The sequence below is a fragment of the Lucilia sericata genome, unplaced genomic scaffold (genome assembly GCF_015586225.1).
Source record: "Lucilia sericata isolate MDLA Ls3-8-SP2 unplaced genomic scaffold, ASM1558622v1 Contig000048F_arrow, whole genome shotgun sequence".
NCBI classification, from domain to species: domain Eukaryota; kingdom Metazoa; phylum Arthropoda; class Insecta; order Diptera; family Calliphoridae; genus Lucilia; species Lucilia sericata.
Window position 1 is genome coordinate 42,818 of NW_023994085.1, and position 13,649 is coordinate 56,466.

Consider the following 13,649-nt stretch of genomic DNA (forward strand, 5'->3'; position numbering starts at 1 on the left):
AATGCTCTAAATCTCTCAAATCAAACTAAATTTATTTAAAAAAAACACACACACAAAAAATATATTTTTTGAAATATTTTTACAATTAACACAATTTAAGTTTATTTTTATTTCCTTAAACTAACACATGCAATATTTGTAGTTTGTCATCTACATAAAACCACTAAACTATATTTCAAATTAGCTAAACTAAACAAAAAACCACAAAATCCTATTATATATTAAGTCTCTCCCGACCCCTCCATTTCACTAAACTAAACTTAAGCAAACTAAAAAAAACCAAAAGCAAATAAATAAAAACACAATTTCCTTAAAAATCTAGCACTTTTAATGTCCTTTTACTCACACATCCAGCCATTTCAATACAAAACTCAACTTATTTCAACTCATCTCATTATTGTCATTATCTAAATGTATTGTATGTATTTGTGAAATACCAACAACAACAAAAAAGAAAAAAATAATAATTAATATGAAAAATTATTGATCAAATATCCTTTTCTTTCCATGCTGTCGAAAAAATAAACAAAATACAAAAAAAAAACACAAATTTGATCAAAATTTAATAAAATAAAAATTATAAAATAATGAAAATTTAATTAAAATGTATTTAATTAATAAAAAAAATAAATAAAAACAAAAAAAAAATAAATGAATAAATAAAAAATAATAAAAATTAAAAAATCACAACGTCATTAAATGAAAACAAATTTACTCAGTATGCATATATGTTCTTCTATGGGTATATGTGTGTTTTAATTAGTTAAAACAACAAGAAAAAAGTAAAAAAAAGGTTTGTATATATGTATGAGTTTGTAAGTATACATGTATGTATATGACAAATACATCAAGGTCCCTGCAATTTTAAAACTTTAACTCTTCTCTGCATTAACTTTCGCTTATAAAATTGCTAGTTTAGAATAAAAAAAATTAAACGTTTAAATAAATAAATAAAAGAAAATGAACTGTGATTTAAATAGCACAGAAAAAATTATCAGTAGTTTATTTTCAATTAACACGTTTTTCTCTTTCTTTAGTTTTAATTTAAGCAATTTTTTATTTGTCTTAATTATCTCGTTGTTTAAAACCTAAGTTTACAAATTTGATTAAATTTTTAATTGATTCAATTAGTTTTTTATTTGATTGAAAAAATTTTCTGGCCAACTTTTCTATTTTAACTTTTTTTAAATATTTTATTTTGATTTCTTATGCTAACAATGTTTATAATTCTTAAATAGTCAATACGATTTTAGGCATATAATATTCAAGTTTCCTGACATTTTATAAAACACTTAATATGTTCAAATTTGATAATAAAGTGATATTTTTTGTAAATGCTCAAAGCATTGTTAAAGGTCAAGCATTCCTTTTACATTGTGAGTAATCAGTTAATAATTTGATTGTTTTAATCATCAACTTAATTGGTTTTTAATACATTTTCTACCAAACAAACTAATTCATTTGATTAATAAATTAATAAAAATTAGATTTTATTTTTATTAAATATTTAATTTATACAATTAATGAATTAATCAATTTTAAATTTTGTCTCAATTATTGATATTAATTGTTCTGATTAATTCGTTATTTGGAAAAAAAAGTATTTTTTATTTTTTTTACAAATTTGATAACTGATATCATCATTTTGGTGATAGGTGCAAAACTTGCTTGATACAATTATTTTGATAATTGAAACATATTTTTAGTTTTTTCTGTGAGTAAATAAATGACAATTCAAAGTTTTAGATAAAAGTTCAGTTACACATTTTCCTACCTAATACTAGTCCCACCTACTGCAGGGTAATTATATAATACACATGAGAGTATGTTTATTGTTTTTATAAACCTACACAAACAAACATCTATAATGTAGTTTTTATTTCAGGTATTTAATAATATTTTTTAATTTTGTTTCACCAACTACTACTTCCACCGCTACCATTATATTATATAATATGTATGTTATTGTTGTAGTTGTTAGTAAATATTTATGGTTATATAGTGGAAAACAATGACAACAATAAACAATATTTAACAAATTTTTCAATTTAATGATAAACAAATTACAATCACTTGTGTAACGGGGCACAAATGTACATTTATGAGTTTATAAAAATGTGTGTTTATTGACACATAAAAAAACACAAAAATGTCCAACTTTATATAATATTGGAAACAGCAGGAATACAAAAGGAAAAAAAATTATAAAATTTTTTCGCATCACTAACAGATTGATGATTATTTACACGCGTGTATGCCCTGTATTTCATGTGATTAGTTCTCCAATAGTTTGACGCAAATATTTACGTCCTCTTAGAAACTCTACATAGAATACTAAGTGACAATCAGACTGTTAGCCAAAAATAGCCAGCTACCGTTCTCCTTAAAAGCTTAATTCAATAGTTATGCAGGTATCAATAGATTGTTATGTACTGATAAAGTTAAATCTAAGCTTGTATTGGATAGTAATAAGGCTTGAACCGAATACTCCCCTACAGGTATGGTTTACATCAGGCCACTCGGGAGTAGTCGGCAACGAAATGGCAAATGTACTAGCTTTAAAGGGTAGGAAGGACGAGGATGTTAACCTAACGAATGCGTAACTATTCGACGTAACGAGGACTGAATTAAAAATATGCGTGAGAGAACCCCATAAGGCCTCTTGGAATAATGAAACGATGGGTAAAACCACAAAGATTATATGGGGTTATCCTGAAGAGAAGCCTCCTCAAAATAAGCAAGTCTTAGTTTAGGCCACTCGGGAGTAGTCGGCAACGAAAAGGCGAGTGTACACAGAGGGAAAAAGAAATATACACGCTTGGTACCAAATTGATACCAAACTGTTTATAATTTTTCAATGCCATCCGTTGTCAAAGTGTATACATACGTACGGCAACACTATGTAATGTTGACAACATTGCAACAATTCGTTGTCGAAATCTAAATTTTATACACATCCGTTGTCTAAATGTTAACAAACGTGGCAAGCTCACTATTGACAAACAATCCGTTGCCAATAGAGAACTTACCACGTTTGTTAACATTTAGACAACGGATGTGTATAAAATTTGGATTTCGACAACGAATTGTTGCAATGTTGACAACATTGTGTTGTCAACATTATATAGTGTTGTCGTACGTATGTATATACTTTGACAACGGCTGTTATTGAAAAATTATATACTCTTTGGTGTCAATTTGGTACTAGGCGTGTATATTTCTTTTTCCCTCTGTGTACTAGCTTCAAAGGAAAGGAAGGTCGAAGTAAATTATAAGGCCTTTTGGAATAATGAAACGGTGGGTAGAACTACAAAGATCCTATGAGGTGATCCTGACGAGAAGTCTCCTCAAAATAAGTAAAATTCTTAATAATTACGTACAGAAAACTGAGTTTCTGATTTTCTTGAAATTTTTATAGAGATTTTGATTCTCATAAGACTTGTTTGTATCGATTTTTTCGCTATACGCTATACTGAAGCTATTTATAAACAGCAAATTCATTGTCTGAAAGGGTCCTTATATGGGAGCAGCTTTCTATGACTTACTTACAACTTGTATTTTGGGAAGATTTGTATGAGAGTTAAATCAAGGTTCAATATAAACAGCTCCGCCTCTTAATTGTTTAATTTCCTTCATGGCAGTCAAAATTTTGGAGAAAAAAATTGAGATTTTTATTTCGCAGAGCTTGTTTTTCTATTAATTAATGCCAAAATGGTTTTTTATATAAAAAATTAACAGCCACGATTGAAGCCGATTAAACTTTTATTAGATCCATGTATTCAATCAAACACCTCATTTGGGACTAGCAACATTGTGATACTCTTTTTTATATAGAAATATTCCTTTGAATTCATTGCTTTTATTTTTAGTACAGAATTTCTATTTTTGCAGACAATGAATTAACTGCAGGGTATTTTATTTAATATTTGCACTTGTGTGTAAATAAATAAGTATGTATGTATGTATGTATGTATGTATGTATGTATGTATGTATGTAAGTATGAGGGTAAGTGGGTATTAAACCGAAAATATCACTAAAATATGACAATAATGTGGTAGAGTCCATAAATCCGATTAAGCTCAATTTCAGAACTTTAAGCTTGTAATAACGATACAAAATTAAAACCAGAAAAAAAACAGGAGAGTAAAATGACACTTTACATGATCGTTTAAAATTTATCGTAATTTTCCTTTTTCAGATAATGGCTTTTGATTTTGAACAAGAATTCTAAGCTAAATTTCGATATTTATTTGGATGTTCTCAATACGAAAGCTTATTCTATTATGTATGTAATATTTCGTAGAACTCGTTTAAAGAATATTTTACACATTAACAGTTCCATCTTTAAAAGATACTTAACCCTTTGACGACCATAGGCAAACATACTTGCCAGAAAATTTTTAGTACATATATCTGTTCAAGTGACATATAGAGAGAATCTGTCAACTGATCTTGGCAAATTTATTTGCCAAACGATACATAGGACTTATATGTTACCTAGGAGAACAATTTCTTTATTCTATACATAGATATCGACAATCAAACAAAAAATTAGATTGACTAAACAAAAAAGGTTTAAGGACGTTTTCGATCTTTTTACATAAAATTTGTCTCAAATATCCAGGTATTATCAAAAGATGCTATAGGTTTTTTGATATATAACATCCCCAATTTCTGTAAAATAACTGTAATGACAAATTTCAACTTAATTTCACACCTATAATTGATTTTTATATGAAACTCCATAAAATCGGCTTCCTTAAATTAATAAAATAATAAAAATTTATAATCATAAAAAATCCTATCATAAAAAATAATCAATTACCGTTATTTTTACAAATATTTCATTTCAAAGCTTAAAATCATGGAGTATTTCCTTACTTCTGTACATTAACACACTTTCCATATTGATCATTGAAGTAAAATTCAGAAAATTCATTTCAATCTCAAATGAAATAATGAAATATTCCCCCAAATAATCCGCTTAATAATTAAAGTATTTGAAACTTTATAATTAGCGATTACTACACCCAGGGCCTCTGTACGATTATGTACATAAAAACCTATAAAAAAGCATCAAATGCAAATGCCCATATAAAAGAAAAACTTTATTTGATTCATATCTATAAGTTGAACATAAAATTTAATAATATTGCTAACTATTTATGTACAATTTTGTTTATATAATTTTATATGGACATATGTAGATACATATGTATGTGTGTGTGTGTGTGTGTTTAATTTAAATACGTATACATAGTATGTTTGAGTGCGTGTGTCGCATTGTGTTAAACAATATTATGTTCTTTCTGTGTATACAATGTTATTTGCTCAAAATTCAACAATATTAACTGGTCGTGACAGCCTGAATACCACATGAATTGTTGCCTTTTAATTACGTGTCGTTATGTTATTGTTGCTGTTGCTGCACATACTCAAACTATAGACACACAATTGCAACAACATTTTCAGCAAGAATGACACTAACAATCCCAATAACTAAAATGGGGTAGTGAGTGGTTGTTAAGAGTAACAGTTCAACAACAGAAATTTTTGCAACTTGGTCATCGTAGTAGAAATTTTACTGACAGACAACAACAGCAGAAAGCAGTAATTGTTGTTGGTTCGTTGGCTGGTTCGAACGGTCACTTGATGTGCAGTGGAACTAAAATGGCCGAAATAAGGTAAGAACAAAATTGAAAAAGTTATGTATTTATAAGGGTTTTGGAAAAGTAAAATTTCCAAGGCCATTGTGGAGAAGCTTATGGCCATTTTCAATAAAACGTCATTATTCATGAAAATGAGAAAAATTTGTGTTTCTGAAATAATCGCTTACAAGTAATTACAAAAATTTGTTAATGTAAAGCGTATGAATAAAACTTATACAGCTTCTTCCTTATTAATAAGACCTTATTATACTGCTTCTATGTAATCAGAACGATAAGTAGTAGTCCCTGTAGAGTATGTTAATAGGTAAGTGGTTACAATTGAAAGTTAGTTACAGGTTTTTATATGGTAGTTTAAAAAATTATTATTTCCGGGAAACGCTTTCTTTATTGCCGTTTCTAGGGAAGTGATAATGTCTAAAACTCACAAACCCTAGTATTTATGTATATTTGTATAACCGTTGTACGTACACATAAACTTTTTATTTGATTGTTTTATATGAATATTAATATGAGAGTGCAAATATCAGGCTTTAAAAAATGTCTAGGCCTTAACAGATTATTGTAAGGGCCAAATAATATTTCGCATTCATCAATAGAAAAAAAAACAGCAACAGTAAAATAATATTGTATCGTAGGGATACATTTCCTATGCATATGTATGCAAGTATGTATCTCCATAGTAGTACGAGTATTTAAACATTTTATGAATCTGAACAATTTTGTTTTTGCATTTATTTCTGGTTAAAATGTTAACAATACTTGTACTGTAAAAACAAAATGACACCAACTATGTACCACAGATACTAGCACCCATGTATACCTAAATAGATGTATTTACATACACATTTGTATATGTTGTTGTGTGCGTGTGTTAGTGTGTGGCATAGAGATAGATGGACATTAAGTGGACAACAACACATGTATAACATCAATAATATTTAACTATACACCAATTCACATGCATACATACACATACTCATAAGACTTAATATACACAAATTGATATTACCTCAATACATACTTAGGTATGTATGGAAATAGATGTATACGTGTGTGTGTTTGGGTTTATACATATATGAGCTAGTAGTTGTGTGCATAAAACAATTTAGTAGAATTTTGATTGTCATTTATTGTATGAACATTTTCAATAAAAATTTTCATATTTCTTCTCTGACTCTTCTTTTTGCATCTAGGAATAATTCATATCTGGTTTAAAAAAAGTACCAATATATATTTACAAAAAGTTTAAAAGTAGTACAATTTGAATTGTTTTAATCAATAAGAACCTAACATAGCTGTAGGGCATGAAAATTAATTGACATTCTCTTTGCTTTAAATATTTGTTAACGTATGAGTAATATTAATAACAACTAACCTCAAAACCTGATGATCCCAACTAATTAATATGAAAGTTTTATTCAATCACTTAGTAGAGATCTTTATATTTTTGTTTTTGCCTCAATATTTGGAAATCATTGTCAATAAGGATAAAAATTATCTTTTTAAAGATTTTTGTTATTTTCTCATATTTCTTGAATATGAAGGCAAGATGTCTAAGTGCTTAACGTGAACACCTGCCTTGGAGTCCTTCTTTCACGGTGGTCTTTTTCACCCACTGGGTAGACTTGGGACGGTCTACCACGCGCCCCTGAATCATTCTATGAAGAACTCAGCTTGCAATTTTTCTACATAGCTGTGTCTGTCCAAGTACAAGCACTTTGATGAAGTACTCGAGCTAACTAATCTCTAGCTCCGTTACGGAATGACAGGCATCATGGGATCAATCTCAATGCAAACCCCGACAAGGAAAAAGCATTCACTGGTATAAAGTCAGGTGAAATCAATCTTCTGGTATACTGGAAGGTGACCACCCTTATGATGTCATGATAGATCGCATTATTTAAAATGCAATCCCCATCAATTAATGACCCATTCTAGTGCATTCCTTAACTTTATAAAGCCCGGGCAACCACACTACTGAGATGGCCCTATTGCAGCCAATAAATGTGGATCCCTCTGTATGTCAGATGATGTGACAAAGGATGTAGGAATTCACAAAGTCAATTCAAACCCAATAATTGCCCCAACAAGTTGAGGGAACGGAACTCAACCATAAGTCGCGTAGCATGAAACAATATGAATCCTGTTGAGATGGCAACAGTACCGAGAACTTCCCTGAAGTAAAAAGCTTACTAAATCATTACTAGTCTCCTGTCGGGCAGAGGAGTCTTTCACGATCGTTCACCAACTTACATCAGTTCCATTCTCAGATCATAAAGAACGATCAGTCATATCACCCAGTGACATCTGTTGAGATGGCAACAGCACCGGAGAGAGAATCCAGACAACATTCTATACCCGCGAATTTGGGTTTAAACCACAGCCACTGCGTGGATCCCGAAGGAACCTCAATCAACTGACCAGCCGAAACAAGTCCTGCGGGCAACTGGCAACCCGTAGTGCCAGATTATTAGACCCCATGTCAAATCATTCCAAGGAAAGGCCGAGGATACATTTGATTATCATGCTATCAGAGGTATTGGCAACACCTCTTTTCCCCGGGATATTGCAATAACACCAAGATGGAGATTTCACCAAGGTAACATGGTGACCCAAAAGAAGCTTCTAAAAGTACTATTGTAGCAACTATTTCATCACTGATATTAAATCAACAAAATATTGTCAAATACATATTCATGAATATGTGAAAATAAGTGTACGTATGTATGTGTGTGTAAGTAAATATCAACAATATGTGGTCTGCCGTTATGTCATTGAATGACGACTGTATGTATGAATGTATGTGTGTGTTTACTTATGCATGTACGTGTATATATTTCTGCGTATAGATTTTATTATTGAATTTTATATTTTTGTATTTAAGTTTTGATTTCAGACAAATATTAATTTTTGGTCAAAACTCTAATTTAAATACATTTTCTCACACACACACACATAACCACTCACATAAAAAGTTTTTACATTAAAAACAAACAAAAAAAACCCATATAGTTTCACAAAATTGAAAATAATAGTCAGACTTGAAACAATCAAAAATAATCAATTTTAATTTTCACTTAAATATAGAAAACAAAACAGGAAATTCATGTAAAACTAAAAATAATTTAAATAAAATTCCATTACTGTACAAATAATTGTAATTGTTTTGTTTATTCGTATTTGTGAATTCTGATAATTTTCCAAATATGTGTGTGTGTATGTAATATAAAAAACAAAAACAAATTCATTGTTGTTTATGTGTGTGTGTGGGTTTTTCTTTGTTTTGTTTAATATTTATATCAAATTGTTACAGAAAAACTTTGTAATGTTTTTTTTTTAATTCCTTTAAATGCTTCGTCATCAGTTTTAATCGTCCATCTTCTGTTTTCACGCTGCTTCAGCCCTGGCCCCCCAGTGCTGACAGTTTGTTTTTTTGGTTGGTATTTTTTTAAATTGTATAAATACATACAAAGATACATTAACAGCACGCATAGCTATACAATAGAAACTTTTTTGTAAAAAACATTATGTAAAGGAAAATATTTGTCCGATTTATACAATATGATTTCGGGATACTTTCAACCTATTTGTTCTAAATTTTATAACGATAACTAAAGCACTGGAATATACTGTTAAATAGTCCTAAAAGGGGTGTTCTGAACGATATTTTCAAGTCAAGAAGAATGCTTCCTTCCATTTGCTTTATAGCTCATAATTGGAAAATGATTTAATTAATTTAAACAACTGCCTTTACAAAAAAAGTGGACTTTTATATTGAAGCATAAATATTTCTGTTTCAATTTTATATAAAAATTTTTTAATATTCTTTCTCTTGTTGTTGTTTTTTCTTTTCCTCCAACATTGCAGTTTTTTGTTACAATATACGCACACTATAAATGAATGAATCAATGAACGAATGAACAAATGAATGAATGGATGAATGTATTGAAATTGAAATAACAGTTTACAATATTTTTTTTGGATTGTACAAATTTTCCATTTGATTAAACGCAAACATCAAAAGGCGCATAGGAGAGGGTGTCCCAAACAATTAAAATTCGTCCAACAAAGAAAAACATCAAAATAAGAAGAAGAAAAAAAAGTGAAATTGAAAAAAATATGAACGAACTATGGGTCAATTGCTTTTTCCGCAGCATGAGGGCCACAGTTCATGTTGTATTTTTTTCTTTAATTTCTTTTTACTTAAACTGCAATCTCCAACTGCTATTGTCAGCCGTTCTACACCGCCACCATTCAAACAAGTTGTATTTTCTTTTTCTTGTTTTAACATTTATTTATCATAGAGAATTTTCATTGCTGGGGTTGGGGGTGAAGGGGGTTGGTTTGAGTAATTAAAAGTTTATGCTATTGTGAATATTATCAGAGTAGTAAACGCGTTTTTTTTTCTATTTCTTTCTTTTGCTCTTCATTCATCATCATATAAATTCTCACATACAATTGAATATTTATTGAAAAGATTCCTGTAGTTCGGGGTATTTGTCTCGATCTAGTGATTTCAATAATCCTTAACAGAATTGTATAAGACTTTTAGGAGATTCACAATAGAGCCTTAACAGACCTAGGGCCCTCATTTCAATCACTATTGAACAATTAACTCTACAATAGATTACTTTTGATGCATTAAATAACTACTTCGTAAATAGTCATAACCTGTTTAAAGTTAAACTTAAGTATTTAATGATTTTTCAGATTTTATTATATTGACTGATTTACAGAATAGTTTATTGCTTAGTCTAAGGACTAGTATTCACTAGACTACGGACTATTATTTATTAGTCTAGAGGATTGACTAGTCTACTGACTGCATATTGACCAGCCTTTTAACATGACTATTAACTAGTTCATTGACCAGTATATTGTATTAACTCTTTACAAGACTTTTGACTAGATGGTTAGGTTAGGTTGATAGGAGGATGTATACTACATCAAATCCGAAAAAATACACCTAGACCGCTATCGGTCCTGTTCTGCGCTCCTAGACTAGACTAGATAATTTACTAATTTATTGACTAGGATACGGATTAGCCCATTGACTAGTGACTAGCTTCTTTCCTAGTCGGTCAACTGGTTTATTGGCCAATTTATAGACTAGTCTATAGACTAATTTATTTACTAGTTTATTGACTAGTCCATTGACTAATCTTATGACCAGTCCAGGTATTGACTATATTACGAACTAGTCTACTGAAACAACAACAAGTCAATTGACTAGTCAAAGCCGATGGACTAATCTAATGACAAGTCGATGGACTAGTCTATTGACTAGTCAATTAACTAGTATATTGACTAATCAATTGACTAGTTTATTGACTAAGCTGTTGACAATTCTATTGACTAGAATACGGACTAGCCTATTGACTAATCGATTAACTAATAGGTTGATTAGTCTATTCGCTTGTCTACTGTCTAGACTGTTAGCTAGTCTATTGATTAGTCGGTTAACTAGTCTATTGGCTAGTGTATTGACTAGTCTGCAAACTATTTATAGAAAAAAGTACTTTAAAATACTGCAATATTTCCGATTTCAAAAAGTACTGTTTTCCATGTCTATTGACTGCAATAAGTACGATTGACTCATTAACTTCAAAACTAAAGTGACTTATTGGGGATACTAACTGGAACATTGTCCTTCTATTACATACTATAGAGTACAAACATGTCAAATGATCCAAAAATATCTAGTTCTAGTCCTAGTCAATATCAAGTAATTCTAAATACTGGCTAAAAAGGATACATTGATGCCTTAGACAACTACTTGGTATTTATTGAAAATATATTGATTATCTACATACATAAGTATATGTATCTGTGTATATTGCAACAATTAAAAATTTTGTAACAATGTGTACATAAGTGTGCAGGCACATACACATGTACGTGCCTGCGTATATGTGCATCTGTGTAAAATTGATTAAAGTTTTACGATAAAATGTTTAAATTTAACAAGTTTTTCTTTTGTGTTTTTCTTTTTTTTTATATTCGGCTCTTATCGATAAAATTACAAACATGTGTGATGATTTTTATCGCCATTACATGTGAGTTTATATACGAAAAAAAATTTTATATAAAGTAATTTAATTTTATTATATAAAATAGTTGGTATCTGTTGGAAAAATAAAAACATTAGGAAATGAGGGAAAAAATGTTTTAAACTAAAAATATTAACAACGACTTATTGACTTTTAACATTAAAAAAAACTACATTTAAGGTTTTTATTTGATTGTGTAAAGTTTTAACAAGTAAAAAATAACGTACAAATAATTGATGCTTTGTGCAGATTAAAGTAAAAAATTAATTGAGCATTTTAAATAATTGGGCAAATTTACAAAATATTAAATTGATATCACACAACCGAGGCAGAGATTGAGGTAAATCAGATTTATCACATACACTCAGGTGCACATAAATATAGGTAAAAACGTATTATAATAGGGATATAATATGACGATCGAACTCTCATGGATCGTACATAGCATATACCACTTCCGAATCTTCTAGGTTTTTACCCTAGTTTGATTTACATAATTATACAAAACATTTTACATACATTTTTTATTAAATATCTAGATATTTCCTTTATCACATGTATTACCAACATAAAACCCTTTTTATTTGCAAATGCATATTATTCTCTTTTAATTTGGCAGTTAAAATGAAATGAAATTTTGAATTTTATACACATTTCATGCTCTAGTTTTATAAAATTTTAATAAAACACAAATAATAGATTTCCTTCTTTTTGCCTTTTTTTAAAGCAAATTGTTTTATGGTTGAAATTAGAACGGAAAAACTTGTCATTATCTAATGTCACTTTCATACCAACAAAATGAAGAATAACAAAAAAAACTGTTTGCCATCAAAAACTAAAATCCCTGACAATGAACTTCCAAAAAACACAAAAAAACAACAAAGAAATGGAAATAACTGAGCAATGCAGTGTTCAGTATAGACTAGCAAACAACTCCACACAGAAAAAAATAATAATAAAGTAAAAAAAAGAACATAGAAGTTGAAACTTTTAATATCCATTTCATCTTGTCATTTGATTTCATTTTAACATACCAACGCTGTGCTACCCGTCAATCACGACAATTGGAACCCAGACCTTTTTATAATCTATTTCTTTTTTTTCTTTTTTTTTACTTTTTCTAGTTTGCCACCCAAACTAGATGGCCAGTCAGTCATTCAGTCTAGCAACCGGCAGCAACAGCAGTCATCAACAGCTGCTGGCGGGTGGCAAATTAAAGATACAAAAACAAAGTAGAAAACACATGCAAAAAGTGTTGTAGCAAAATGAAATAATAATAGAAAAAGAAAATTATTTTTCTAGTTTTGTTTGTAACATACAAATTTTTGAATTTCAATTTCCATTTTTATTTTTTTGGCTTTAACCAGCCTAAAAGTTGGTTTTCGTTTTTCGAAAATTTTATTTATTTTTTATTTTATTGAAAAAACGTGCATCATGTCTATAAGGAATACTGATAACACTTACAACAACAGCAATCTAGCAAAAAAAGTTAGTAAAATTTAAGCAAAGGGGGGGTTGAGAAATGAAGACTTAAACAGCAAATTACAGTGGTGCAATATTTACAGGCTAGTCAATAGGCTATTCAATAGACTTAGGTTATACCTTAGACTACTCAATAGATTAGTCTAGTTACTAGACTATACAATAGACTAGTCCGTAATCTAGTAAATAGATTAGTCAATAGTCTAGTCCATAGTAAACAGGCTAGTTTGTTGACTAGTAAATAGAATAGTCCATAGACTACTGTCATTAGACTACTGAATAGTCTAGTCAATAGACTAGTCAACAAACTAGTCAATATATTAGTCTATAGTTTAGTCAATAGACTAGTCCATAGTCTAGTAAAGAGAGTAATCAATAGTTTATTCCATCAACTAGTAAATAGACTAGTCAATAGACTAGCCCATAGACCATTCAATTGACTACTCA